Source organism: Lactuca sativa, chromosome 7 (assembly GCF_002870075.4).
Source record: "Lactuca sativa cultivar Salinas chromosome 7, Lsat_Salinas_v11, whole genome shotgun sequence".
NCBI lineage: Eukaryota > Viridiplantae > Streptophyta > Magnoliopsida > Asterales > Asteraceae > Lactuca > Lactuca sativa.
The window spans coordinates 187,896,050-187,922,996 of record NC_056629.2 but is presented as its reverse complement, the minus strand read 5'-3'; the positions used below and the strand labels follow the sequence as shown (position 1 = coordinate 187,922,996).

At 39.8% G+C, this 26,947-nt stretch overlaps 1 long non-coding RNA gene across 1 annotated transcript; it reads right to left on the bottom strand.

Annotated features, from left to right (window-relative positions):
* Positions 1–9,091: 9,091 nt before the first annotated feature.
* On the bottom strand, positions 9,092–10,399 carry LOC111921547 (uncharacterized). Its single transcript, XR_002860200.2, has 2 exons — positions 10,338–10,399; positions 9,092–10,271 (listed from the first exon to the last, which is right to left on the bottom strand). It is a non-coding gene; the product is annotated as an uncharacterized LOC111921547 (long non-coding RNA).
* Between the last annotated feature and the right edge of the window lie 16,548 nt (positions 10,400–26,947).

Here is a 26,947-nt window from a genome sequence, read left to right as displayed (position 1 = left end):
GGAACCAAGCTTACAAGCTCGAACTACCAGAAGAACTGAACGGAATTCATAACACTTTCCATGTGTGTTATTTGAGGAAGTTCACTGGAGAAGTTCCCGACATAACTCCACTTTCGGAGTTGAGGATCGATGAGAACAAGAGGTTGATTGAGGAACCAGAGGCAATCGTTGACCGAAAGACTATGAAGTTGCGACGTAAGATGGTTGATTTAGTGCTTGTCCGATGGAAACACGCGAATGGGCCGAATCTCACCTGGGAGGCAGAGAGTGACATGATGAGTCGCTATCCGCATTTGTTTGCTGGTGTGTGATTCCAGGGAGGGAATCATTCTAAGGTGGAGAGAATTGTAACGCCCGTGTTTCTGGGCTTGCCATTTTTAGCAATGTAATAGTCTAGGTTAACCTTGTAACTCAACTTGAAATAATAAGAATGTATTATTTGTGAATTATTTGAATTATGTGATTTATGTGTGTATTTTCTTAATTTTTATAATTTAATGAATTAAGAATAAAATAAGCGTCAAAATTAAAGTGTGAGATAAGCCCGACATCTTTTCATAAAGTTGTAGTGGTTGAAACAAGGATTCCGGAGATATAAGGAATGCCAAAATCCGAGTTATAACGAAGAAGTTAAGACCTGTCGAAGTTTCGAGACAGAACCGGCACGACGCCGAGTGACGTAAAATATGAATTTAAGATATAGCGATATTTAGCCTTAGCGGTCTAAACGAAAGTCGTAGATTTCGTTCAACCGAGAGCGTGCATAAAAGGAACACCCAAATCTGACTTCGTATGAGGAAGTTATGATTTTCTGAAGTTTCGACGTGGCAGTATGCAACCCGAATACTCGATTTGAGATCGAGCGGTTTTTAGCCGAAACAATCTAAATGAGAATCGAAGATCTCGTTGTTAGTAGCGAAACGATGAAAAGTTAGGCGAGAACGGACGTCAGACGAAGAAGTTATGAATTTATAACGAAATTTTTCTGTCCCGGCCTTCTAAAAATAAATAATAAAAATAAAATCAAAATTAGCCGACGGAGTCTAAACGAAAGTTGTAGAGTATGGTCTGACCTTCGCGTGGATATAAAGAACGTCAAAAACGGAGCTCGTATGCAAAAGTTACGCAATTTAGAAGTTCGACGAGTCAATTACGCCCCGCATAATTTGAGTACGCCCAGCGTACTCAGTCGGATGCAACTTGTCTGACCAATACTCGAGTGCCACCAGTCGACGCACGCAGTGACGTCAAAGTACGCCCCGCGTAACTCGAGTACGCGCCACATACTGAGTACGCCCAGCGTAATTTGAGATTACGCCCCGCGTAATCCCAGACCCTCAGCCTATAAATAGAACTCGAATTCAGCCATTTTCTCTTGTTCAAACTCTTCCCTCTCTCTAAGTTTTGCCTCGTTTTGCGTGCCGTTTATACCCCGAAGCCCCGGTATCATTCCCGAGCCCCGAAGCAAGATCCGAAGCCCCGAGGATCCCGAAGAGCGTTATTCCCGAACCGAAGCTCTGCCCGCGAGGAGTTCAATTTTGGTGAAGATCTTCCAGATCTATCGAAGTATACTACTTCTATAAGTCGTAGTGTTGTCGGATCATCTTCTGATCAAGTGAGTGTGTAGTTATTTTCTTTCCAACGCAATATTATGAAGTATTTAATATAAAATACATGCTATGTGTAAATATTTTGTGGTTATATGTGTGAATGTATATTCACTCTCTTCTATCTCATAGATCTGATATATTCTCTATGAAATACGTGTTATGTGTGTATGCCTCATCTGTTATGTGGAATATGTATTGATTAAAGCATGCTATACAGGTTTTTAAACAATGTATAAAAATGTATATTTTTATCTACTAATATGTTGGGTAGAACATGGGTAGATAATTGGTGTGAAATAAACAAATGAGAGGCCTCGGTGTTATTGGTGTTATTCTAGTCATTCAGCAGAGTATGGATGACGACCACGGACTATTCTAGACTGTCCTGTGGAACACTAGCAGGCTCATTACCTGTAGGTGTTGTGAACGACGTGTTCACCGGTGTACTCTATCCCCCACATGGTTGCCTTTAGGACACTTATTGTTGAGGAAGCCCCTCTGCAGTGATGTCCGTCCCGATGAAAATCCTGAAATAGGTTCCTTATAATAGACGTTATTTTTAGGAACGTAAGGTGAGGATAATGGGAATGGGTAATCGGGTTCATTGTTGATTGTTGAAATTAAATATAATTATTGTGGATTGAAAACCCTATATGCTCACCAGGCTCCCAAGCCTAAACCACTCGGTTGATTTGTTTTACAGGAAGTGGCGCAAGAGCTTAAGATGGGTGAATCATCAAGTTGTTTTGTTTACAAGTCTGTATATGTACATATGTGTTGAATGACTTGTAATGCTATCGTTTATGCTTTATGATCTGTATCGGAACATGACATCCCGACTTTTGATTATGAAATGAAATCATATTTCTTTATGAAATGTTTTGGATAAATATCTATTTATCATGTTTTGTTTTTGGGAACAAATTCCGCATCTCTTTTAAAACTAAAAGGATTTACTCTGAAAATGTCTAAAAAGCATAAATGAAATCGGTATTTTCTGGCCGAGATTTTGGGGATCTCACACTATGTTATGTTATGAGTATTATGATATGAACCGGATGGTCAACAGTGTATGGTCCGGAAGTTCGAGATGATACGGACCGGAGGGTCAGAGAAGTGGGATCGAAAGATCTACCAGGACTATGGGACGGAAATCCCCTGAGACACAGTGAGCGGAAGGTCTTGTAGAGTTGTAGCCTTGAGTGGCGTATATGTTGTATATGGTATTTTGGGGGAACTCACTAAGCATTTATGCTTACCGTTTATGTGATGTTTGTTTCAGGTACCAGCGAAGATCGCGAGAAGGCGCTGACATGATCTGTACACAGTGAAGAAGTTTTATGTATTTGAGATCGTGGGAAATGGTTTGATTTGAAAGACATGTAATACATTGAGTTTTTATATCTTTTGTGAATGAAATTGTGTTTTTAGAAATGAAAGATTGTTTTGGAAATTTACGTTGTTACAAGACCGGCCACCGGAAGGCCAAGTGCCCCCAGCTAGTGCAGGGACCAGCGCAGGTATCTGCACCTACTTCTGTGCGTGCTTCTGAGAGCCGGCCAGTGAAGGCCGAGGCGTTGAGGGCTTGCGGGAGAGCCTTTTAGTTGACAGCGGAGGAGGTCCGCGCAGCGCACGAGGTTGTGGCGGGTATGTATTCATTTATTTATTTACTTGCATAGAGTTTGAGAAATTGTTCTTATATTGTGGTATGCATAGGTACTTTTCTTGTGAGTTCTGTACCTGCTTTAGTGTTATTTGACTCGGTTGCGAGTCAATCTTTCGTGTCATTAGCATTTGGCCAGCACATTAGTATCTGACGAGAGGCATTGAGTCGACCTCTGCGAGTTTCTATAGCCGACGAGTGAGTGGTGTATGCTACTGAGGTGATTCGAGGATGTCTTCTTGAGATTTTCGGTTTTGAGTTCCCGATAGATTTGATACCAATTGCGATGGAGGATGTTTGTGTCATCGTGGGCATGGACTGGTTGACCCGATTCGGAGCTATTATCGACTGCGAGCGTCAGTTGGTGACCATACGAGACCCTAGTGGGGGAGTACTTACGGTATATGGTGAGGGCACCCGATCAGGGTCAGCATTTTTCTCGGCTGCCAGAGCGAGGCAGAGTCTACAGCAGGGTTGTAAAGGGTTTGTAGCCTATGTGATGGATGCACGAGTTGCCACAGAGAGGATGAGTTCTATCGATGAGGTGCCAATAGTGCGTGAGTTCCTGGATGTTTTTCCCGAGGAGTTGCTGGGTATGCCTCCGGAGAGGCAGGTGGAGTTCCATATTGATTTGATTCCGGGAGCGGCGCCTATTGCTAAGGCACCCTATCGACTTGCGCCACCAGAGATTCAGGAGTTATCCTCGCAACTTCAGGAGCTGCTGGGGAAGGGGTTCATCCAAACGAGTAGCTCGCCGTGGAGAGCGCCGATCCTTTTTGTCAAGAAAAAGGATGGTTCACACCGCAAGTGCATTGATTACCAGGAGTTGAACAAGTTGACGGTCAAGAACCGTTATCCACTACCGAGGATCAACGATTTGCTCGATCAGTTGCAGGGTGCATCTTAGTTCTCCACGATAGACTTGAGGTCTGGATATCATCAGATGAGGGTGCGTGATGAGGATATCCCGAAAACAACATTTAGGACTCATTATGGACATTTCGAGTTTGAGGTGATGCCTTTTGGGCTCACCAATGCACCAACAACATTCATGGATCTCATGAACCGAGTATGCAAACCGTTGTTGGACCGATCGGTGATTGTGTTCATCGACAACATTCTAGTATATTCGAGATCCAGAGAGCAGCATGAGGAGCATCTGAGAGAGATCCTTGGAGTATTGAGATCGGAGAAGCTTTATGTCAAATTCTCCAAGTGTGAATTCTGGTTATGAGAGGTCGAGTTCTTGGGGCACCTTGTTAATCAGAATAGGATAATGGTCGATCTGGCCAAGATTAAGGCTGTTATGAGTTGGGAGGCACCGAGATTAGGAGTTTCCTGGGGTTGGCCGGCTGCTATTGGTGGTTTATCATAGATTTCTTCAAGATTGTCGTTCCCCTCACCAGATTGACCCGGAAGGGTGTTGCTTTTTCTTGGGGTCCCGAGCAGCAGACCTCGTTTGAGACTCATCGCCAGAGATTATGCGAGGCACCGATGTTAGCCGTTCCGGAGGGAATGCAAGATTTTCATGGTGTATTGTGGCACGTCTATATTGGGATTGGGTGCGGTTCTTATGTAGAAAGGGCACGTGATAGCATACGCGTCGAGGCAGTTGAAGCCTCATGAGACGAGGTATCCCACCCCACGATTTGGAGTTAGGGCGCAGTGGTGTTCGCCCTCAAGATATGGCTCCATTATTTGTATGGGGTTCGGTGTACCATATACACGGACCACAAGAGTTTGAAGTATCTAATGGATCAACCCAACCTGAATATGAGCCAGAGAAGATGGTTGGATGTGGTAAAGGATTATGACTGTGAAATCCTGTACCACCCGGGCATGGCTAACGTGGTAGCCGATGCTCTGAGCCGCATGGCTGAGAGTGCCCTGATTCGGGATATATGTATGAGGATGACGGTGATGACTAAGGTGTTGGATACCATTCGAGAGGCCTAGGTAGAGGCTGTGAGATCGGAGAACCGCAAGAGAGAGTGGGTGATTGGGCAGGTATCCGAGTTTGTTACCGCTAGTCGAGGCCTTATGACCTTTCATGGTCGGATTTGGGTGCCCTTTATGGGTGGGGCATGTGGCATACAGATAGAGGAGGCGCACAGATTGAGATTCTCTATCCATCCCGGGGCCACTAAGATGTATTTGGACCTGAAGAGAGATTATTGGTGGCCATGTATGAAGAGAGATGTTGCGTGGGTAGTAGAGAGGTGCTTGACCTGTCACCAGGTTAAGGCCGAGCACCAGCGCCCACATGTCAAGTTGCAGCCACTAGAGGTTCCCCAGTGGAAGTGGGAACAGATTTCTATGGACTTCATCACCAAATTGCCGAGGACTACGAGGGGTGTTGACGCAATTTGGGTGATTATGGATCGGCTGACGAAGAGTGCTCACTTCCTTGCTATCAGTGAGATTTCTTCTACAGAGAGACTGGCAGAGATATATGTAAGAGAGGTGGTATCTCGGCATGGAGTGCTGATCTCGATCGTGTCAGACCGAGATGTTCGTTTTACTTCTAGGTTCTGCAATAAGTTTCATGAGGATTTGGGCACGAGATTGCACTTTAGCACTATTTATCACCCACAGACGGACAGGCAGAGTGAGCGGACGATTCAGACACTCGAGGACATGCTTCGATCATGTGTTATGGAGTTCGGGGGAAGTTGGGACACATACCTATCTTTAGCTCAGTTTTCCTACAACAACAGCCATCATTCAAGTATTGGTATGCCTCCCTTTGAGCTTTTATATGGGAGGAGGTGTCGGACTCCCATCTGTTGGGAAGAGGTAGGTCAGCAGACGATGGGTAGCACTGAGATAGTGCTTAAGATGACTGAGCAGATACAGTAGGTTAGACAGAGGTTACTGACAGCCCAGAGCCGCCAGAAGAGTTATGCGGATAGGCGACGATCCGAGCTCGAGTTTTAGGTTAGAGACTTTCTACTTCTGAAGGTTTCTCCTTGGAAATGAGTGATCCGATTCAGGAAGAGGGGTAATCTGGGGCCTCGATACATCGGTCCTTTCAGGGTAATCGCCAGAGTGGGAAGGTAGCATACCGTTTAGAGCTACCCGAGGAGTTGGGTCAGATCCATGATACCTTCCACGTATCCCAGTTAAAAGTGTATAGCCGATGAGACGGTGGTAGTGCCGCTAGAGGATATTCAGGTGGATGAGAGTCTGAATTACATTGAGAGGCCAATCGCGATCTTGGATTGGAAGATCAAGGTTCTGAGGAACAAAGAGGTGCCCCTGGTTCAGGTCCAGTGGCAACATCGGAGAGGGTCCGAGTTGACTTCAAAGCCAGAGACGGAGATGTGGGAGCAACACCCAAAATTGTTTGCAGAATGAGACTTCGATGGTGAAGTCTGATTCTAGTGGGAGAGAGTTGTAACATCTGGATTTCCAGGTATCATAATTGATGTAGTTATTTTGAGTTATGATGGGGGACTCGACGAGTTGGTGCCTAAACTCGTCGAGTAGGATCGCGACTAATGACTCGGATTAATGCATGGACTCGACGAGTCGGTGAGTCGACTCAGCGAGTCCGCTCTGTTGTCAGAAACCCTAAATCTTCGGGCCTGAGCCCTATTTAAAGGCATTTATAGCCTTCATTTGCGACCACACACCCACTTGAGAAACCCTAACGAACCAGAGAGCATAGAGAGTGAGGGAAGAAGCTAATTCTTCACCATTTGTGCATTCTTACAAGAAGGAAGGAGGGAAATCAAAGCTAGGTTGACTGAGGAGCTCAGATCTGCTATCACTTCGTCAAAGGTTGTTGTTTGAGGTATGAATCCATGCCTATTTTCATGTATATAGTAGATCCCATGAATCTAGGGTTTCTTTACCCCTTCTTTAGTTGGGATTTTGATCATATGGAGTCCCAGTGAGGAATAAACTTTGGATCTGGACCTTGAGAGGTCCAAAGAGTCCCAATCATCTAGCTTTATGCAGTCCCATGAGAGTTTCGAGTCTAGGTTACCATTTTATGAGTTATTTCATCAAATAGAGCCATATGTGTGATGCATGAACGTAAAGATGGGACATTTACGTGACTTTTGGTTGTTAGAAGGTTAGATCTACAAGTTAGAGAAACAGATCTGACCTCAAAAGGTCGTTTGAGCATTTTCATGGAGGAAACTCGCCGAGTCCATGAGAGGACTCGACGAGTCGGATCGTGTTGCTCCGTGATTCGTGATCAGTGGTAACCCATCGAGTAAAAGGTTAACTCGACAAATCGAGTGAGGCCTTAGAAGGATTCAGAGAACACGCATGGACTCGCCGAGTCACTCGAGTGCACTCGACGAGTCTGGTCAAGGTTGGACCGTTGACTGGAGTTGAATTTCGTTGACTTTTAGGGTTGGTCAACATTTAGACATTTGGACCAGTGGAGGGGTAAAAATGGTCTTTTCCCCTTCTGAGAGATTATAGGAAGGGATTAGTCTAGCCTTTGAGAATCGTTGCTAATTAGAGGAAATTTACTTTGTGTAATTAGACGAAGGCTAAATCAGTATTTCGAGTTTGAGACATTCCGAGAGTTCTCAAGGTGAGTCTTCTCACTATACTTACCTTGAGTGGTAAACCTTATGTGTGACCAGGGGGTCCTATGTGCATGAACTGTGTAATGAGATATCATGTTATTTACTTGTGTTATGCTCTATGAGTAATATATTGTGACGCCGAGTTGTGGGACCGGAGGGTCCATATGAGTTGTGGGACCAGAGGGTCCCACTGAGACACATTGACCAGACAGTCTAATTGAGTTATGGCCTTGAGTGACTAATGTGTTGTGTGTGGTATTTTGGGGAACTCACTAAGCATTTATGCTTACCGTGTTATGTGTTATGTGTTTCAGGTAGTTCCGAGGATCGCGGCAAGGCACCGACATGTTTGAACACACCGGCAGGAAATTGTTTTTATGATTCTGGGATTGTGTTTTCTTTTGTTAACAATTGAGACATAAGTGTTTTGGGAATTATGATTCAAGTTTTTATTGCTTTAAAATTGAAAAAATTGTTTTGGAAATTTACGTTGTTACAGATTACCGGTGATGAAAATGCTATGGGCTATAACTTCATGATCAAACAAGTAAGCACATATCAGGGCATACACTTTCTTCATAAGCATGTAATCCTTATTTTTTTTAAAATGAAGCTGAAGCACCTATAATATCACAAAAAAAGAAGATAAAATTCGATTTTAAATGAAAAACAAATGTTATATACTTATGTAATTGGTGACAACAAAATATAACTACACCCCCAACAATGGAAACGTGAGGGATGGAGAGATGGTGTGGTGAGAAGATGTGAATAGGACATGTTCGTATAAAAGATAGAATCATAGAAAATCTTATTTATAAAGAGAACAAGAAACTGTTCTCTGTTTTTTTTAATGACATGGAAGTACGATACATATAAGTTAATGATTTCGGTTCTTAGGTTATGAACAAATTAATCTTTTATACTTGGCCTTTATAAAGATATATTATATGAATAATTATACATCTCATATTTAGATAAACATGCGGATAGATATTCAATGGTAGAAAAACAAAAAAAAGAATTAGAGAGACATGGGTTTTTAACTAAAAAAAGCATTAGAATGACATGGGCTTTTAACTATCTGATGCATATGGAGTTCACATGCTGCATATATCCAATCCCATCCGGTTATGATTTAAATACATTCCACTCATCTTTCATTCGTTACAATACATGTAACTTGATGCAAAGGATCAGTAAATAAAACTTTCATGAAGTGATTGATGAACCTGGCACCTTTCTTCCAGAAAGCCAACAAAAAGGCAAACACAAATTATAAGCTCTAATTGTAATTATATTTCTGATGCATTCAATTATAGAATTAAGATTACATATACTTCATGGATGCATAACTATAAAAAAAATCAAATAGAACAAATCCATCAGATTATAGAGGGGCTGGAAGTTCCTTTTCTTGAAATTCTCTCTTGTTTTCAATTTAATCGAAGATGAAATATTGTTTTGAACCACATGCATCATCACAACAATATATGTGAACCAAGGCTAGGAAGCGTGTTCAGGAACAATTGCCTTCACTTCTGCACGTATAGTGAGTTTCCAATTTTACCCTTCACTTTAGGGAGTGCTAATTTAATAATTTTTTCCTTTTCAAATACATTGAAGGAGGTTGGTTAAGCTTCTAGAATTAAGGATCAGTGAAATAAATCAAGTTCCTTTTTCCCATTATCATGTATGGGTAAAGTAGTGGAATGGGTTAAAGTGTTGTTTGTCCGTAGCTTTGACATAACACCATTAATTTGGCATCTTAGACATCCAACAAAATATCCATTAATTGGGAATTACACACACATAAAGTTGATGAGAGCCATAACAGAAATTGAAAGCATATAAAAGAAACACAATTACAGAGTAGGAAAAAAACGTCTTCCTGTTCTGAACCATAGACATCAGACCATATTTGTGTGTCTATTATCACAAAGTAGAAATCTAAAACACAGGCAGACGATATTGATGAAGAAGGAAGAGTAATGAAGTCCATAGGAAGTGGTCGTGTACGTTTGAAGAAGAAAGGGTATGTTAGAGGAGATCTTAACACAAAATTTGGGCGAATATGGGAGTAAGATGGTGAGGCGATAAATATGAATCTCCATTGAAATTTTTGAGAGTTTTTTCACCAAGTGAAGAGAAGGAGAAGAAGAAAATTGTATCTTTGTGTTTTTGGTTCCTAAGCAAAGAACATATCACACATTTGAAATATTAAATATGCAAACTAACCTTAGATAAAAACGTGGAAGCGGTGGTGGAACTCGGCCAACCCTAACCTGTGTAAATCTAATGTTGGCGAGAGAATAAAATCACAAACCCACGCGCGAAATTTGAATGAGTTTCAAACCACACAATCAGAAACCCAACAAAGATATATAGAATAGATCTCAAACGAATTTTCATCATATTCGGATTTGAACTGCCCCTGCTTTTGACCATCTACAAAAGATCCTGTTAAAAAAAATTAACGATGACAATAAACGATGAGGAAGAGAGAAAGCATACCACAAACTAAAAAGCAATCGGCACAGACCGATACTAAATGGATAGAGCTTAGACGAGGGTATATATATATATATACCCTTTGTGTTCAAGAAGTATATATATATATATATATATATATATATATATATATATATATATATATATATATATATATATATATATATATATATATATATATATATATATATATATATATATATATATATATATATGTTAAGTTATAAATCAAACGTGAAGATCGATTAGATCTTTGTAACAGGTATGTCGATGAACACAAAACAATAAATAAGACAAGTATGGATCAAAATATGTCGAATGATTAGATCAAACAATCCTCAGCAGAGCTCGACTAAGAACTTCCACTGTAGAGGATTTATCGTTTTGAAAAGGCATTTCTGTCCTTCGTTCCTGGTAAACATGACCGAGTTCCTCTTCGGGTCAATTTTACCCATCTGCATGAGATTGAAATCACTGGCAAAGCCAACAGGAGATATGGTAGGCTTCTTCTTAAACACGCTCGCAATCTCCTGATCCATCAGTGCAACTTCCATGATGTAGCACACGAGCATCCTTTAGAAATGGTCGATGATCGGACCGTATTCAGCTTCGTTGATGAGTAGGATGTTGTGCAAGATAATCCAATCATGGGGATTAAGGTTGGGAAGATCTGCAAGGGAAAGAGCATGTTCGGTTTTGGCAGATCCCCGAAGTACCTTGAACCGAATGTTGATGAAGTTCCCTTCACTATACGACTTCAAGACCCGAACGTTGACAATCTTCTGAGCGCTCCAGGTCTGATACTGAGGTTGAGCAGCCTTCAGATAAAAATTGATTAAGTCCCGATCAACCTGTGGATGAGGATGAGGGAACTCTGCAACGTTGGAGAAGGCGTGAAAGATAAACGCCTTTCGGGTCAGTGGCATGTCAAACTGAGAGTCGACAGTATTGGAACGATCAAAAGAGATCACTGGTTCCAGTCACAAGATACTCGGTGTGTCAATGGCTTCTTTTATCATCCTCTCGAGAGTCCAAGAAGGAAAAAGTGTTTTCCTACTCTCAAGAAGGTCGTGGGCTTCCTTCTGTTTTCTTTCTGCTTCTTCAGCCTCTTTTGCCACACGAGCACTGACATCAGCCTCATCGTTTCGACTTTTTCGCTTCAACAAATCAGCGATTGTCTCTTTATCTTCATCTTCATCCTCCTCAGCAATCTTCTTGCCTTTGTCTTTCACACCAGAACCGGAGGCTTGGCCCACTGGAGGAGGTTCGGTTGTGTGGGTTGCTTTCGATGTAGGAGGTGGTTGAGACATCGTTTCCTTCTCTCCCCCTTGTTTCGGAATGGACACGAAATCTAGTAGCCCTTCAATTTTGCTGAGTAGGGCAATGACGGGAGCGAACTTTTCTGCAAGGGTACGCCTCACAGAGTAGTTGAGAATGGGATCATGGGCTTCGAGGATGTTGGAGATGACAGAGTGGAAATCCGAAACACACGATTTTATCACCTCCCTTTCGGTCCGAAGAGAGTCAATCTCTTGTTGAGAGTTGGAGAATTGAACGCTCTTGACCTTCAGAGCAGTGGTCTTCCTCGCAAGAGCATCCATAAGAGAGTTCTCGGCAGCCAAATCTTCATGGAGCTTGGAGAGACGCTCTTCATGTTGGATAAGGTGTCTAAGTCCATAACTTATTTGGTACATACTTGACCCGACCCGGCATGGTCCATTTGGGTTGCACTTCACCCAAACGATTTATGGATAATTTTATGAGAATTGTATACTTACGATTTATTAATATATTATAAGTTATAATATATTAATATAAAGTCATGTTATTTAATTAGTTTTAGTCTTAAATTAATTATGAATTAATTTAGAGATTAAAAAGAAGACTGATTAAATTATGGGCTATTATATTTTATATAGTGTGGGCTAATACTTATTTGTTAATGGGCTAAGCTAGTATGGAAGTCCATGGATGATCCATGGAGCTTTTAACCCATGGATCCTTGGAAAGGAAAAAAACATGGGTTATTAGGGTTTCACCCTAACCATGCACACTATATAAAGAAGCATATGATGCAAGAAATAGGGCCTAAGGGTAGACTCTAGTTGTGTGAGACTTATTGGTGGCTGATTTCATAAGAAAGTATACTACTCTCTCAAAGTTTTCCAAGTGTTTGTGGTGATTTGTGATTCCATTTGAGGCATTCACATTATTGGTGCTAGGCTCTCAAACTCCAAGCAATCAACCACCATCAAAAGGTATGTATTTCTATTAGTAGTTTTATGATTCATAATCCTTATGCTATGCTAGTTAGGAAGAAACCTTGGAAATTATTATTTGCATGTATTTTAGAAGAAAACATAGATCCAAGGTTTCTTAGGGTTGCATGCACACTTAGGAAGTGTCAGATTGCTCAAAACCCAACAGTGGTATCAGAGCCTAGACTTGTTTTCTTGAATACTTGATGCAGATTGCTGAAAATCGAAGTTTATGTGCTGTCTGCACAGCAGACTCGCCGAGTCCATGAAGGGACTCGACGAGTCCAAGGCAAAACTCATCCAACTCGGCGAGTTGGTTCATGCACTCGACGAGTTGGACCCCCAGACAGCATATCTTTGAGTTTTGGTGCTGGAATTGGTCTAGAATCATTACCTTAAACTGTTTTGGACTCATAAAACCTGTTTTTGATGTGGTAATGATGATGGTGGACCAATTTCAAAGTTATAATCAAAATTTCAAGTTTATATGTGTTCATATGATTCTTGAAATTGTTGATGTGGATGTTCATGTTCATATGAGTTTTGTTAGATCATAGGAATTATTTGCAAATTGTTTGTTAGTTAATTCTTGATCTTAATGTGTTTTAATGGAATTCATAATTTTGTCTTCAAGTTATGGAATTCCAAAAGTTTTTCTTTTAAATGTTTTTTTTAAGAAGTCATAAGTTACACTTTTGAAGAGTTTTTTCTAATAAATGTTTTTATGGACTTCATAACTTGTCCTCAAGTTATGGATTTCCAAGAGACTCTTCATTAAAAGTATTAAACACTTAATTAAAACTCATAAGTTATGAATATCCAAAAGTTTATGAATTGTTCAAAACTCGCCCTCAAGTTTTGGAATTTGTAAAGTCTCACACAAACTTTAATTCCATACCCTAGAAGTTTTAAAAGTTAAAATTCTACCCTTATACTATTATAAGATTAATGGTTAATTATTATATATATATATATATATATATATATATATATATATATATATATATATATATGTATGTATAAGAACAAGTCGTTTTACCGTTAGTAGGCCTCATTCACGAAGCCGGTCTATAAGGTGGGTATAAGGTTGTTGCCTATAAAATGGCAACTTAATGGGTGTCCACTCTCACTCACCGCTTGCTTGATCGGTGGAAGGTCGTTAGCCGAACGGGTAGGACAATGAGTTTAAATTCTCATTAAAAGTATAATGATTATTATAAAGTAACTAAATAAATGTTTTATTTAATTCCCAATCTTAGTTACTTTAGGAAAAATGTGAATTTGGTGCTAGCCCATGGAATTCACACTTTGTACCTTACCAAGTCGTTGGTGCAGCGTGTGTGGTTAACCGGCACACTAACTTGGACTAGTAAGGATCACGAAGGGTGACTTAATGTTTGTCATAGATCAATGGAGCGTGTGTGGTTAACCGGCACATTGATTGGGTGATAATATTAAGGGTACCAAGTGAATTGGTATGGTTATTCACACCTTGTTTTGTGATCCTCGGCATCCCAGTCACAAAATTTGAGAGGGCACACTCGAGATTGAAACATGCCATTGAAAAGTTCAATGAATCTCAAAAGATCTAGGAATTTCAAATCCAATTAAAACCTAATAAATTATTTCGTTTTTCATGGTGGAAATTGGTGAATCGTCATTCTCCTACCTTCAAATATTTTATAGCTTGGATTATGGCATCCCTCTTCCAAATTATAAAATATTGTGTTGGGTCCTAGCCTTAATATTTCATATTGGGTGTTATATTAAGGACTTTGAATCAACTAACTTGATTTTCTCCCATTATAGATGTCTGGTTCAGACAACTATGATCTTCCCAAATCTCTTGAAGATGGTGTCCCTCAACATCATGCTTCACTTCCTCCACCTCCTCCAATTATTCTCCCTCACCCACAAGTTCTTGAAAAGTTTAAAGTCACTCAATCCCTATTGGCAAGCATAGTCTATGTGTGCTCACATCTTGGAGATAAAGTCACATATTGACATGTCGGGAGAGTTGGGTGTCAAAGTCTCATGGAAGTTGGATGTTCAATCACTTTCTTAGTAACATAGTGAGTCTCTTTGGGACTACTATGAGACAGACTATGACATGACCCTTAATGATGTTATCTATTTGCTTGGTGTTGTGGAATCAGCAATGATTTGGAACACTAGTAAACCAAATTTGATTAAAAGAACAACTTCCCAAGTCTTAAATGGACATTGACAATGGTAGCATTGGATATCTAGAAAAAGATTCTCTTCCCAATGGAAAGGGATCGGCTATAGTCAACTCGGTTGACCAAATGGTAAAGAGAAAGGCTAAGTCTGAGATAGTCACATGTGCCATTACTGAAGGGTCCATGTGTTTTGTTGCCAAAGGAAGGGGCATTGGTTGCGAAGCAGCCCTATTCACTTGAAAGGTCATAAGGTTGATCAAGTCAAGAGGTTTGACTCTACTTCAGGTAAAGTCCACTGTCTAACTCTGTTAAGTTCCAATTTGGAGATTCTTATTACATAATGTGAATGGGTCACATGTTGATGGTTTTAAGAATCAATGAAAAGATAGGAAGCTTAAAGTAAGTATATGTTGATTCTGATTGCAAAGGCGGGTTTCGATCGCATGGTTCAGGCAATCAGAATTTTGAGCTGTTGCTTAAGAGTTATAATATATTGCTTATGAATAGATAACAACAAGGTTTTCATGTGGATTGTAAGGATAAGTTTTTCCACAAAGTTTTAAAATAAAAGAAAAAAAGGGTTTTAATTTTATTTATTTTGAAAATATCCTTACAATGGCATCTGTGGAAAATTGTTGCTTATATGTTTCCAGTAATAGCAATATTGGAAAGTGGATTTGATTCCTTCATTTGTGGTAGTGTCTGAATTTACCAAATGAAGAAAGTTTTTCATCACCCAAGTTTCAATTGGACAGAAACTTGGAATCATACAAGTTGCATTGTATGATGAATGAGAATTTTCATCTTTGAAAATTAAGACTAATTCTTTGATCACATGCATATGTGAGTCAATTGAAGGACTAAGGAATTAGGTACACTGGGTGTGCGCTGTTCAAGGTCCACCACAAAGATTGATTTGTCATGATTTACTAAAGATTAGTAAATATGATTATACTTATGAGGTTAAGTATAATTTTGTAACACTGGAAAGGTTACAATGTAAGACAAAACAAATGAGAAGAATCCAATTAGGCAGAAAGATAAAAGTTTCTCAAATCTGAAAGGATGGGAGAGTACTTTAGTATCGTATTTCATGATCATCTTAATGATTATGAAACCATATCACAAATTCATACTCTAAGGACGTCTTAGTGCATTGTTATGGCTAAGAAGAGAGGTCATGAATTGTTGGATTGGTTAAAATCAAAAAGATGAGTCATACTTCGTTCCAAAACAATTCTTAGAGTCATACTCCAAGATTGTAACTTTGAGTGACATAAAGGAAGATTTATTAACACTAGTCAAATGTAAGAGTAAAATGTTTTCTACTCTTGTACATTTGAGATTGGTAAGTTGTGATGTCTTGGATGAGACAAAGACCAACTAAGACCAATTGTGTGAAGTGTTAGTCTTGATAAGAATCCGCACTATCCCTTGAATATTTGTTTTGTCAGGGAATGGTTCTTGACTGGGGAAACTTATATGTCAAGGGGACAGTGGGAACCTTAAAGATCTTGAAAGAGTTTCAAGATTTAATCAAGAGTAAAACCTGTAATTTATCACTAGCACACGACTTAAGGTTTGCAACCTATCGTGTTGACATAATTCTTATTTCTGTACCTACTTCAAATAAGTTGAATTTGCATGTGAGTTATCAGAGTTCAACTTGGAAGCATTGGTGGGCCTTGTGCTACCAAGGTGACAAGAAACTAAGATTGAACAAGTTTAATCCATGTAAGGCTGAATTTGTCACTAACCTTATTTTGTGATTATGGTTTTGACAAATTCACCTGGATAGGAATTCATACACTATAAAATCTAAGTGTCATAAGGTTTCTCTCCGATTCATGAAAATGATGGTTAGGAAACGCTTTCACTAAGTAGATTTTACGTAGATATCAATTGTGTTATTTGCATTTTCAAAAGTCGTTAGTGGAGCGCGTGTGGTTAACCGGCACACTAACATGGACTTGTGAGAAATGGCAAATGCCTAAGCAATTAAGACTATGATTACGGTATCCCTTTTCATAGTTCTGAAAATTGTTTAGACACACATGTGAGCTATCTAAGAAAGGGTGTATGAATCTAAATTTCAGAAGTCCAGCAGATTTCTGGAAATATGTCAGAGCTAGTGGGAGCATAAATGTTATGTTGATAATCATCATGTTAGTGGGAGCATGATTATTACATTTAGTGTTGCAAGTTAGCAATGTTAATTATAGAAAACAAAGTTTCAATTCGTGAAGTTGCAGGGGTTGAAAAGTTGTTTTGCTATAATTAAGGGAGAGGAAATTATACTTCATTTCAATTCTAAAGCTTAGATTGAGATTTTAATCATCTTTAGTCAAGAATATATATATATATATATATATATATATATATATATATATATATATATATATATATATATATATATGAATTTTATGTTGGAATGGTTCAACTTGAAAAAATTCTATATATATTGCGTTTTCAAAATTCGATTATGATTACGGCATCCCTCTTCATAGTTAAATTTTGAAAACATGGCAAATAAAAAAATACTGTAGCAAAAGACTGGTCTAGTATCATGTCTTTATGTCAAACATCATGAATCGTGTCCCATATGCTTCAGATATAGGATCGATTGCATGTGCTATAATATTCATCTTTTCTAAATTTTCCAAATGTTTAAGGCATTGAGAAGGGAAAAGTCTAGAACTGGATATGACTAAAGTGATTAAGCAATTGTCGAGGACAAATCTGAGGTTCGGCAAAGATTGGTTGCTCAGGGAAAGTTGGAAGTATGATGTAAGTTTTCGGAAAGGACCGTATTGACATGTTCTAAAAAAAAGTAACTCTTGTTCGGAAGTGATAGTCAAAATGGGACTATGGAAATGTCTCCATAGGTGGAAGTTATTCAATCTATGTAAGATTAGAAAACCTTAATGCAAGAAGGATGTTCAAAGCAATGTACTTTGAATATGAGACTTCCGTTCCATAGAAGTTGACCTTCTTTGGAATACTCTGTAATGACTGGTGACAAGGTTTTGGTGACTTTGTGAATAATCACTACAAGAGGAACATTGCATGAAAGTTTAAAATCTAACAGATTTTTTGGTAAATGATAGGAATCGGGGATTCTCACATTTACAATAAGGATTTGGGATTGTGAAATGAGTATCATTGGAATCATGTTCAATTGATCTACATCACAATGTAAGGATCATAGACAAACATAGTGTGCATACTTGGAGTATGGCATAACTATTGTTTAGAAAAACAAAGTGTACATGCTAGGAGCATGGGACGACTGTTGTTTTTTATTCAAGTCTTAAGTTGATCGTTTGAAACATTATACAATGAATAATGTGTAATCAATATGGTGATAAATAAAAGGTGGTTCTATTTATATTCAAAAGGGTTCTGAGACCATATTGGATTCGATTATTATTGTGTTTCACTTTGCATGTTTTGACTTCCAAAATAGCTAGGTTATTCTTTCCGAATGACTAAGTTATTTAAACACTCCACAGTCGTTCATATGTTGGAAGTAGGTATGAATCAAGACTGTCATGAATCGAGTTTGTAGATGGCTAAATGGGTTTAGTCATAGCAATGGTTGCTACAACATTCATGAGTGCTCATAAGTTATGAGTATTGGAATAAACCCACGCTCACTTGTATCACTTCATGGAATTTATCTCGAGTGATCGTGAGACGGTAATATCATATAAATCTTCAAACCTAGAGATATGAGTTGTTACCTATGAGTTGGTTGTGAATTGATTGCACGTAAACGCATCAGTAACTTGATGTTATAAAACGTACCTTTGTGTACAATTCAACAAGTAGTAGAACAAGCATATAAGTCGAAGTTTATCTGTTCCTTCTAGAAATAGAAGCGATATCTGGGCCCCTCGATGATTTTGTTGTGACCTATGTACTGGCCGGTCAGAACTAAATTGATGTGTTCGATTAAGTTCTTTGTCAAACAAATCGGAAATCGGGAAACAAACTGCTGGACAATAAGTACAACAATGTTCCATGTATTTGTCCGGCTGATATCATGAGAACAGAGGATTATATGATCACTTATCTAAAATGGCACTTCATAGTTCAACAGAGTTTTCGAGAGCTACGATTGCTGGTTGGTTCCTGAAGTAACATACGCAAATATAGTTATTAGACTTATCCAAGTGGGAGTCTGTTGGATAAGGTGTCTAAGTCCATAACTTATTTGGTACATACTTGACCCGACCCGGCATGGTCCATTTGGGTTGCACTTCACCCAAACGATTTATGGATAATTTTATGAGAATTGTATACTTACGATTTATTATTATATTATAAGTCATAATATATTAATATGAAGTCATGTTATTTAATTAGTTTTAGTCTTAAATTAATTATGAATTAATTTAGAGATTAAAAAGAAGACTGATTAAATTATGGGCTATTATATTATATATAGTGTGGGCTAATACTCATTTGTTAATGGGCTAAGCTAATATGGAAGTCCATGGATGATCCATGGAGCTTTTAACCCATGGATCCTTGGAAAGGAAAAGACATGGGTTATTAGGGTTTCACCCTAACCATGCACACTATATAAAGAAGCATATGATGCAAGAAATAGGGCCTAAGGGTAGACTCTAGTTGTGTGAGACTTATTAGTGGCTGATTTCATAAGAAAGTATACTACTCTCTCAAAGTTTTCCAAGTGTTTGTGGTGATTTGTGATTCCATTTGAGGCATTCACATTATTGGTGCTAGGCTCTCAAACTCCAAGCAATCAACCACCATCAAAAGGTATCTATTTCTATTAGTAGTTTTATGATTCATAATCCTTATGCTATGCTAGTTAGGAAGAAACCTTGGAAATTATTATTTGCATGTATTTTAGAAGAAAACATATCCAAGGTTTATTAGGGTTTCATGCACACTTAGGAAGTGTTAGATTGCTCAAAACCCAACACTTCAATGGTTGTGCGAAAGGCTGAGCTGTCGTCTGAAATTGTTTGACGAAGCGAAGCGAAGGACTTCAACTCAGTGGAGACTGACGTTGCCAGCTGATGAACAATAGGTTCCAATGTAGTATTAGCAGCATTTGCACTCTCCTGTAAAGACTTTAACTGGGAAGAAGTATCAGAAAATAGTTTATCGACTTTTTCGGTCGCTGCCTGACAGGCTTTTGTAGAGGCATCTATGGCGGTGGTGGCAGAAGTAATGGAATCTTGCTGAGCTTTAGAGAAGGCGTCAACAATCTTCTGAACTGTATCTTCAAAAAAAGATGACTTGGAAGAGGAGGCGATGAGCAAGTCAATCTTGTCATGGAGCTCCTTGAGATGTCTTTTTGTAACTGGAGCGTCGTCATCGTCATCACTTTGTACTTGAAACGGACTATAGTAGACCGAGTCAAACGTCATATCCTCCCCGCCAAGGAATGGTTCTTCTCCTTCTGAAGCATGACCAGGAGAAGGTGGTGGTGCAGTAGTACCGGTAGGTTCGGGTTGGGTTGTTTCGGGTGTTGGTGTAGGTTCGGGTGCTTTTGTGGTTTCGGGTGCATCAGTATGAACCCCCATATCAGATATGTTGGCTCTAACATCTGCAGTGGTTGTTGTGGTTGCTTCAGTAAATATGGGTGGTATTGGGATGGAAGTGGTTGGAATTTGTGTAGTGGGGGTTATGGGGGGAATGGAAGTAGGAATAGTTTTAGGTGGAGAGGAAATTGGAGAAGTAGATGCATGAACTTCTGGGGTAGGAGAACGGGGTGGAGTGTTACCACGCTGAGAGCCTTCAGAATCAGAGCTCTCACCATCCGACTCGCTTGAGGAGGAAGCGATAATCAACTTTCGCTTCGGCTGAGCTTTTCTCCTCTTCTGCTGTGGACACTGAGCAGCCCTTGTCGATTTCCTCTTCTTTGGAGAAGGGCATTTTGCCCCTTTTGCCACGTGTTTCCCCTTATCAGCCTTCTTGCCTCGTGTAGCAGGCTTGTCGGCATCATGTATTGATTTCAACATCTCCGGAGAAAGATCCCTCGGACCAAAAGGCTTGAATTCCTTGTACGTCCTGATAATCCGGCTATCAGCAGGAACATCCCCATACATGGTTTCCGGAATAGATCCGTTGAACGGAAACTTTGAAGCGTCCGACACAATGATCTTCGTGGTATGGAACGTACCAATCGAAGACATTGGAGCACCTGCGACAATGGGGACGTGGTACTTGTCCATCACCCATTTCGTGATAAGAGTCCAGAACCTTGCATACGAGATCTCTGAATGTCTGGAGGTAGAGGAGAGACTCTGGATGAGTTGTTGCCATAGAACAGAACCATAATCCATGTTGATGCCATTGTAAATACCATACATTATGGAGAGAAACAACCCGCTGGCACCATCAGATCCAGCACTTCTTTCGGATAACCCCTTGAAGAGAACAGTGAACATCCCATTCCACTGTGGAGCTAGGCACGACTTCTTGAACTTCGTGACCGTAGAAAGCACCTCCGTATATCCCATGTTATAGAACATGTTGAACAAGTGACCCATTGGAATCGTTTCAGGGTTAACCCTCGAAGAATCAGGTTGAAACCCTAACAGCGAGCAAAACCTTTGCTTTGAAATTGACGCCTTGTGCTCAAAGACATCAAAAAAAATTCTGTCAACAACCTTGTCGTAGTGAGCGGTCGCAAAGATCTGTGACAAGAACTCCATCGGAACGATTTCAGCCCTGGTAAGTGCAGGAGCGATCGGAGAGAACTTCAGACACTCGATAATGGGAAACATGAAGGCGTCGTAAGCATGAGGGGTTAAATCAATGATTAGGCTTTGTTGTAGGCGAATGGGCAAAATGTGGGATGTTGCGTGAACGGAAGATGAATCTGCCATTGCTTGAAGAAAGTGAAGAAGATGATGAACAATGAAGGATTAAGGAATTTTTTGCTCTCTGGGAATTTTAATTGCAGTAAAGAGGTAAACGATGGATTATGTTGCCTTTTATACTGGGGTTTAAGGAGAGAGAAAAATCTTTTCAAATCTTCGATCGAAAAACGAAGGGTTTTTCGGAGTTGACTGACGCGTGACAGTTGGGGTGCCGATGATCACGTATGAGAGAGAATGTCAGGCCTCGAATAACACGCCTTCCATCAGGCGCCGGTTGGAGACGAGACGGTTCAGATTCACACGCACCCCTCTTGCGCCGTTTGGAGATGAAACGGTTCCGATTCGCACGCTTTCCCTTTTAGCGTCGTTTGAAATCAAATCGATTAGACTCCCGCCTGAGTCAGCATGTCATCATCTTATCCTTTTAAATTGAAACGACATCTTTTGAAAAATGCTCCCACGTGGATTAAAATTAACCACAACCTTTAATCAACCGCCAATCCAAGTAAAATGCCTTGGAATTAATAGAACCTGAATTTAGGAAAATCAAAGATTTTCGTGCTTAGGGTGTAAAAGACAAGAAATAAAGCAATACTTTTAGGAAAAGATGTGATGTCAATAAAGACACGAAACAAATGATCCCGGGCACGAATCTCTTCCTTCAAAGTCAAGAGAGACCTTAAAGTGTTTGTGTGGTTTCCCGTTGAATAACGATCATACACTTGTTAAGAAGTGTTGAAAAGCTTCTTTTAAGTAGGTTTATGTGGGTGGCTTTCGCTTCAATTCAGAGTTCCTGATCTTGATATAAGACAGAAATTGAACAAAGTACTTGTGAGACCGGTGTAGTCTATTGAACAAGTAGGTTGGAGATAATTTAATTTGGCTAGGAAATATATAAAATCTCAACAAAAATTAAAATTGGATCCCAAGGGAAGAAATGTTATTGTGTTTAACAATTTCATAGGAATCACACAAAAGAAAATTTTGAGATTTCATGGAAGTACGTCCGTCAATTCATTAGTGAAAAATAGAGCAAATTAATTGTTCACCGTCAATTCGTATTGGGTATTGAATTTTGGGTTTCACTTAGCTCGTAGTGGCACGAAACTAAGATCATGAACACAATAATTGTGTAACCATAAACCTCAGTGGTAATGTCTGAGAGTCTCAAGGGTTACGTTTGTGAAACGAATGTGATGGAGAAATGCAGTGTAGATGGTGTAAGAAAACAAAGTACCTCTGCTGAGAAGAATAGGACCAAGCAGAAAACTCTTATCTCATGTGAGAAGAGAGTTAGGTAGCTCATGATTAGAATAAATATGATAGCCTAATTGGGAAGACAAGGTTTGTGTATACCAAGTCATTAAGGCTATTATTCAGAATCAGACGAGGCTTTGGACACATACAGCAGCATGCTTCGAGGGACACTTAGCTTATTCAACAATTTCCCCATAAACGAACAAACAAAGAAAATTAAAGCCAAAAAGAAAATAAAGAACAAAATATTTTTGGAGTTTTGAATTTATAAAAAAATATTTTTGGAATTTTTGATAATAAAAAAAAATATAAAAAAAAAACATAAAAAAAAACAGAAGAAAAAAAATTGGAAGTTTTGATAATAAGAAAAATTAAAACAAACAAAAAAAATTTTGAAACCGAACCCAAGCGTTCGGTATATGTCGGTAGGAAAAAAAATGTGGGAACTGAACCCGAGCGTTCGGTCTATTTCGGTTGAGAAAAACTTTGGAACCGAACCCGAGCGTTCGGTCTATTTCAGGTGAGAAAAATTTTGGAACCGAACCCGAACGTTCGGTATATTTCGGTTGCCAAAGAAAATAGGTTTTAATAAGAGAATAACTTTGACAAAAAGATAAATGCATTTGTAACAATTATACATAAGATCTACAACCAAGAAAACTACCTTTGATTGATGAGCGAAAAAGCAGATTATTCAACCGAACCCGAGTGTTCGGTTCATTTCGGTACATTAGTACAAGACCCGAACCCGAACGTTCGGTCTATTTCGCTTCTTACTTTTGAGTTTGAGAGGTAATTTTTGGTACAGACTCCTATTCCATCATACCTAGCCCTTGTAGAATTTTGTTGAACGACGCTTCAGGAAGAGCTTTGGTGAAGATGTCAGCCAGTTGATCAGTGGTTCGAACAAAATGAATTTCGATGTTCCCATCTTCCACATGATCCTTAATGAAGTGATACCTCAGTGCTATGTGCTTAGTCTTGGAGTGTTGCACTGGGTTATGACAGATCCTAATTGCACTTTCAGAGTCACAATATAGTGGGATCTTTTTCATATTGAGTCCATAGTCCCGGAGTTGACTTTGGATCCAAATCACTTGAGAAGTACAAGAGGCAGCGGCAATGTATTCTGCTTCAGCTGTAGACAAAGACACACAAGTCTGTTTCTTTGATTGCCAGCTAACTAACTTCCCGTCAAGGAATTGGCAGCCTCTCGTGGTGCTTTTCCTGTCTAGTCCACAACCTCCAAGGTCTGCATCTGAGTAGGCTTGAACGAAGAAGCCTGAGTTGGATGGATACCATAGGCCTAAAGAGGTAGTTCGCTTGAGATATCGGAGTATATTCTTCACTGCAAGCATATGAGGTTCACGTGGATTCGCTTGAAATCTAGCACGGTAACAAACAGAGAACATTATATCAGGCCTGCTAGCAGTGAGATACATCAGAGAACCGATCATCTGGCGATATAGCGTAATATCAACTGCTGGCGTATCCAAGGATGGAGTGAGCTTGGTGCCGAACGCCATTGGAACTTTAACCTTTGAATCTCCCATCATGCCAAATTTTGCAAGGAGAGTCTTCGTGTAAGCTTCCTGATTAATAAAGATGCCTTCTGGTCCCTGTCTAATATTTAAACCAAGGAAAAAGTTAATTGGACCCATTGAGCTCATTTCAAATTTAGTCTCCATCAGCTTTCTGAATTCAGCCGTTAAGCTAGGATTCGTTGAGCCAAAGATGATATCATCGACATAAATTTGAACAATCATAAGGTGGTTACCTTCCTTCTTACGAAAGAAGGTTGGGTCAACCGAACCTTGTTTGAATTTGGACATCTTTAAAAACTTGGTTAGCATTTCATACCTGGCCCTCAGAGCTTATTTCAGTCCATATACGACTTTGTCCAAAATGTAACAATGATTGGGGTACCTTTCATTGACGAATCCAGGAGGTTGCTCCACGTACACCGTTTCTTCAAGTTCTCCATTTAGAAATGCGCACTTGACATCCATTTGGTAGACTTCAAAGTTTTTGTGTGCAGCATAGGCAAGAAATATTCTCACGGATTCCAGCCTAGCTACAGGAGCAAAAGTTTCTTCATAGTCGATTCCTTCCTCCTGACAGTATCCTTTCACCACCAGACGAGCTTTGTTTCGTATCACGTTGCCTTCCTTGTCCATCTTATTTCTGAAGACCCATTTGAGACCAACAACTGAGGCATCTTGAGGAGTTGGAATTAGGCGCCAAACTTTATTCCTTTCGAATTCATTCAGTTCGTCTTGCATAGCTTGAACCCAATCGGAGTGATCAAGAGCAGTGTTAACTGTCTTTGGTTCAACTTTTGAGACGAAGGAGTTAAACATACAGAATTCTACTTTTGAAAATAAGGAAGTTTGTTTTGCCTTTAGTTGTGATCGGGTCAGGACCTTTTCAAAGACATTACCGACAACCTGGGAAACAAGATGATCTCTAGTCCATTTGACAAGAGGAGGGTAATTTGGATCATAAGATGGATCCAATTCAGCGTTTACCACCTCTTCTAGGTCAGATTGACTTTCATCATCATAGATCATATCGACATTCTCCCCCTTGACAGATAAGCTTTCAAGTGTGTTTTGAGTTTCCGGAGCTACAGGGATTTCGGGTGGTGTCGAGCTTTCGGGTGTTAACGCACCTTCGAGTGTTGTATCATTTTCGGGTGTTGTAGTGCGTTCGGGAGCAGCGTGAGAACTGTTCTCCCCCTCAACATGTGAGCTCGGCTGTGATGAAGAAGATGGATCCTCCCCCTCAACTGAACCATCGTGCTGTGGAGGTTCATTGGAACTTGATCCTCCTTCATTCATTTGCTTGGCAGCATCTTCGATGAGTTGCTTCAGATGATCTACCTTGTTGTCTGCTACACTGGCTTCCGAGAGAGTAGCCTTCTCTGGTTCATCAAATAACTCGACAAACTTTTCAAATAGGTTTGCGATCGAGGCTGTGACTTGGCCTGTTTGAGGAAAGATTTCTCCAACTATATCTTCCTTGGCCTTTAACTTTTTGATATAGCTATCATCAAAAGTCACATAATAAGTTTCTTCTATTTTCCTCGAGCGTTTGTTTAATAACCTGTAGGCTGTCGAAGTGAGAGAATAGCCCAGAAATATCCCTTCATCGGCTTTGACATCGAACTTGTTACGATGTTCTTTAGAATTGAAGATGAAGCACCGTGAGCCGAATACATGGAAAATTTTGACATTTGGCTTCCTGTTGTTGATGATCTCATAAGGAGTGAGAGTGAAACGCTTATTGAGATATGACCTGTTCTGCGTAAAACATGCAGCAGCAATAGCATCAGCCCAAAAATATAAAGGTAAAGAAGCAAAACTTAGCATGTTCGGGCCGCCTCACACAAAGATCGGTTTCGTCTTTCGACAATCCCGTTTTCTTGAGGGGTGTAGGGAGCTGAAAAGTTGTGACTGGTTCCTTTTTCGGCCAAGAATTCTTCGAATTCTTTATTTTTGAACTCCAGCCCATTGTCGCTCCTGATGTTGCGAACGACTTTCTTTAGCTGTACTTCAACCTGCTTGATAAACATCTTTAGCTTCAGAGTCGCTTCAGATTTGTGCTTCAGAAAGAACACCCATGTAAAGCGCGAAAAGTCATCAACAATGACAAGAATATACTTGCTACCGCCGATACTTTCGATAGAGGATGGACCACACAAATCAATGTGAATTAATTCTAGAGGTTCAACAACTTTAGTGTTTACAATTGATGGGTGACTTTGACGACTCTGCTTCCCCATTTCACACGCAGCACATAAATGTTCTCAATCGTATTTGAGCAATGGAAGGCCTCGAACATGACCTCCGGTGACAAGTTTGTTGATATCCTTAAAGTTGAGATGAGAGGGCCTTCGGTGCCACAGCCAGCTTTCGTCAGATTGTGCTTTGGATAACAGGCAGATAGTTGGATTCCCTTTGATGGGTTTGAGGTTCAGGGGAAACATTTCGCCTTTGCGCTCTGATTTGAGAATTACTCTTTTCGTTTTCTTTTCAATTATTTCCGAACCCTCA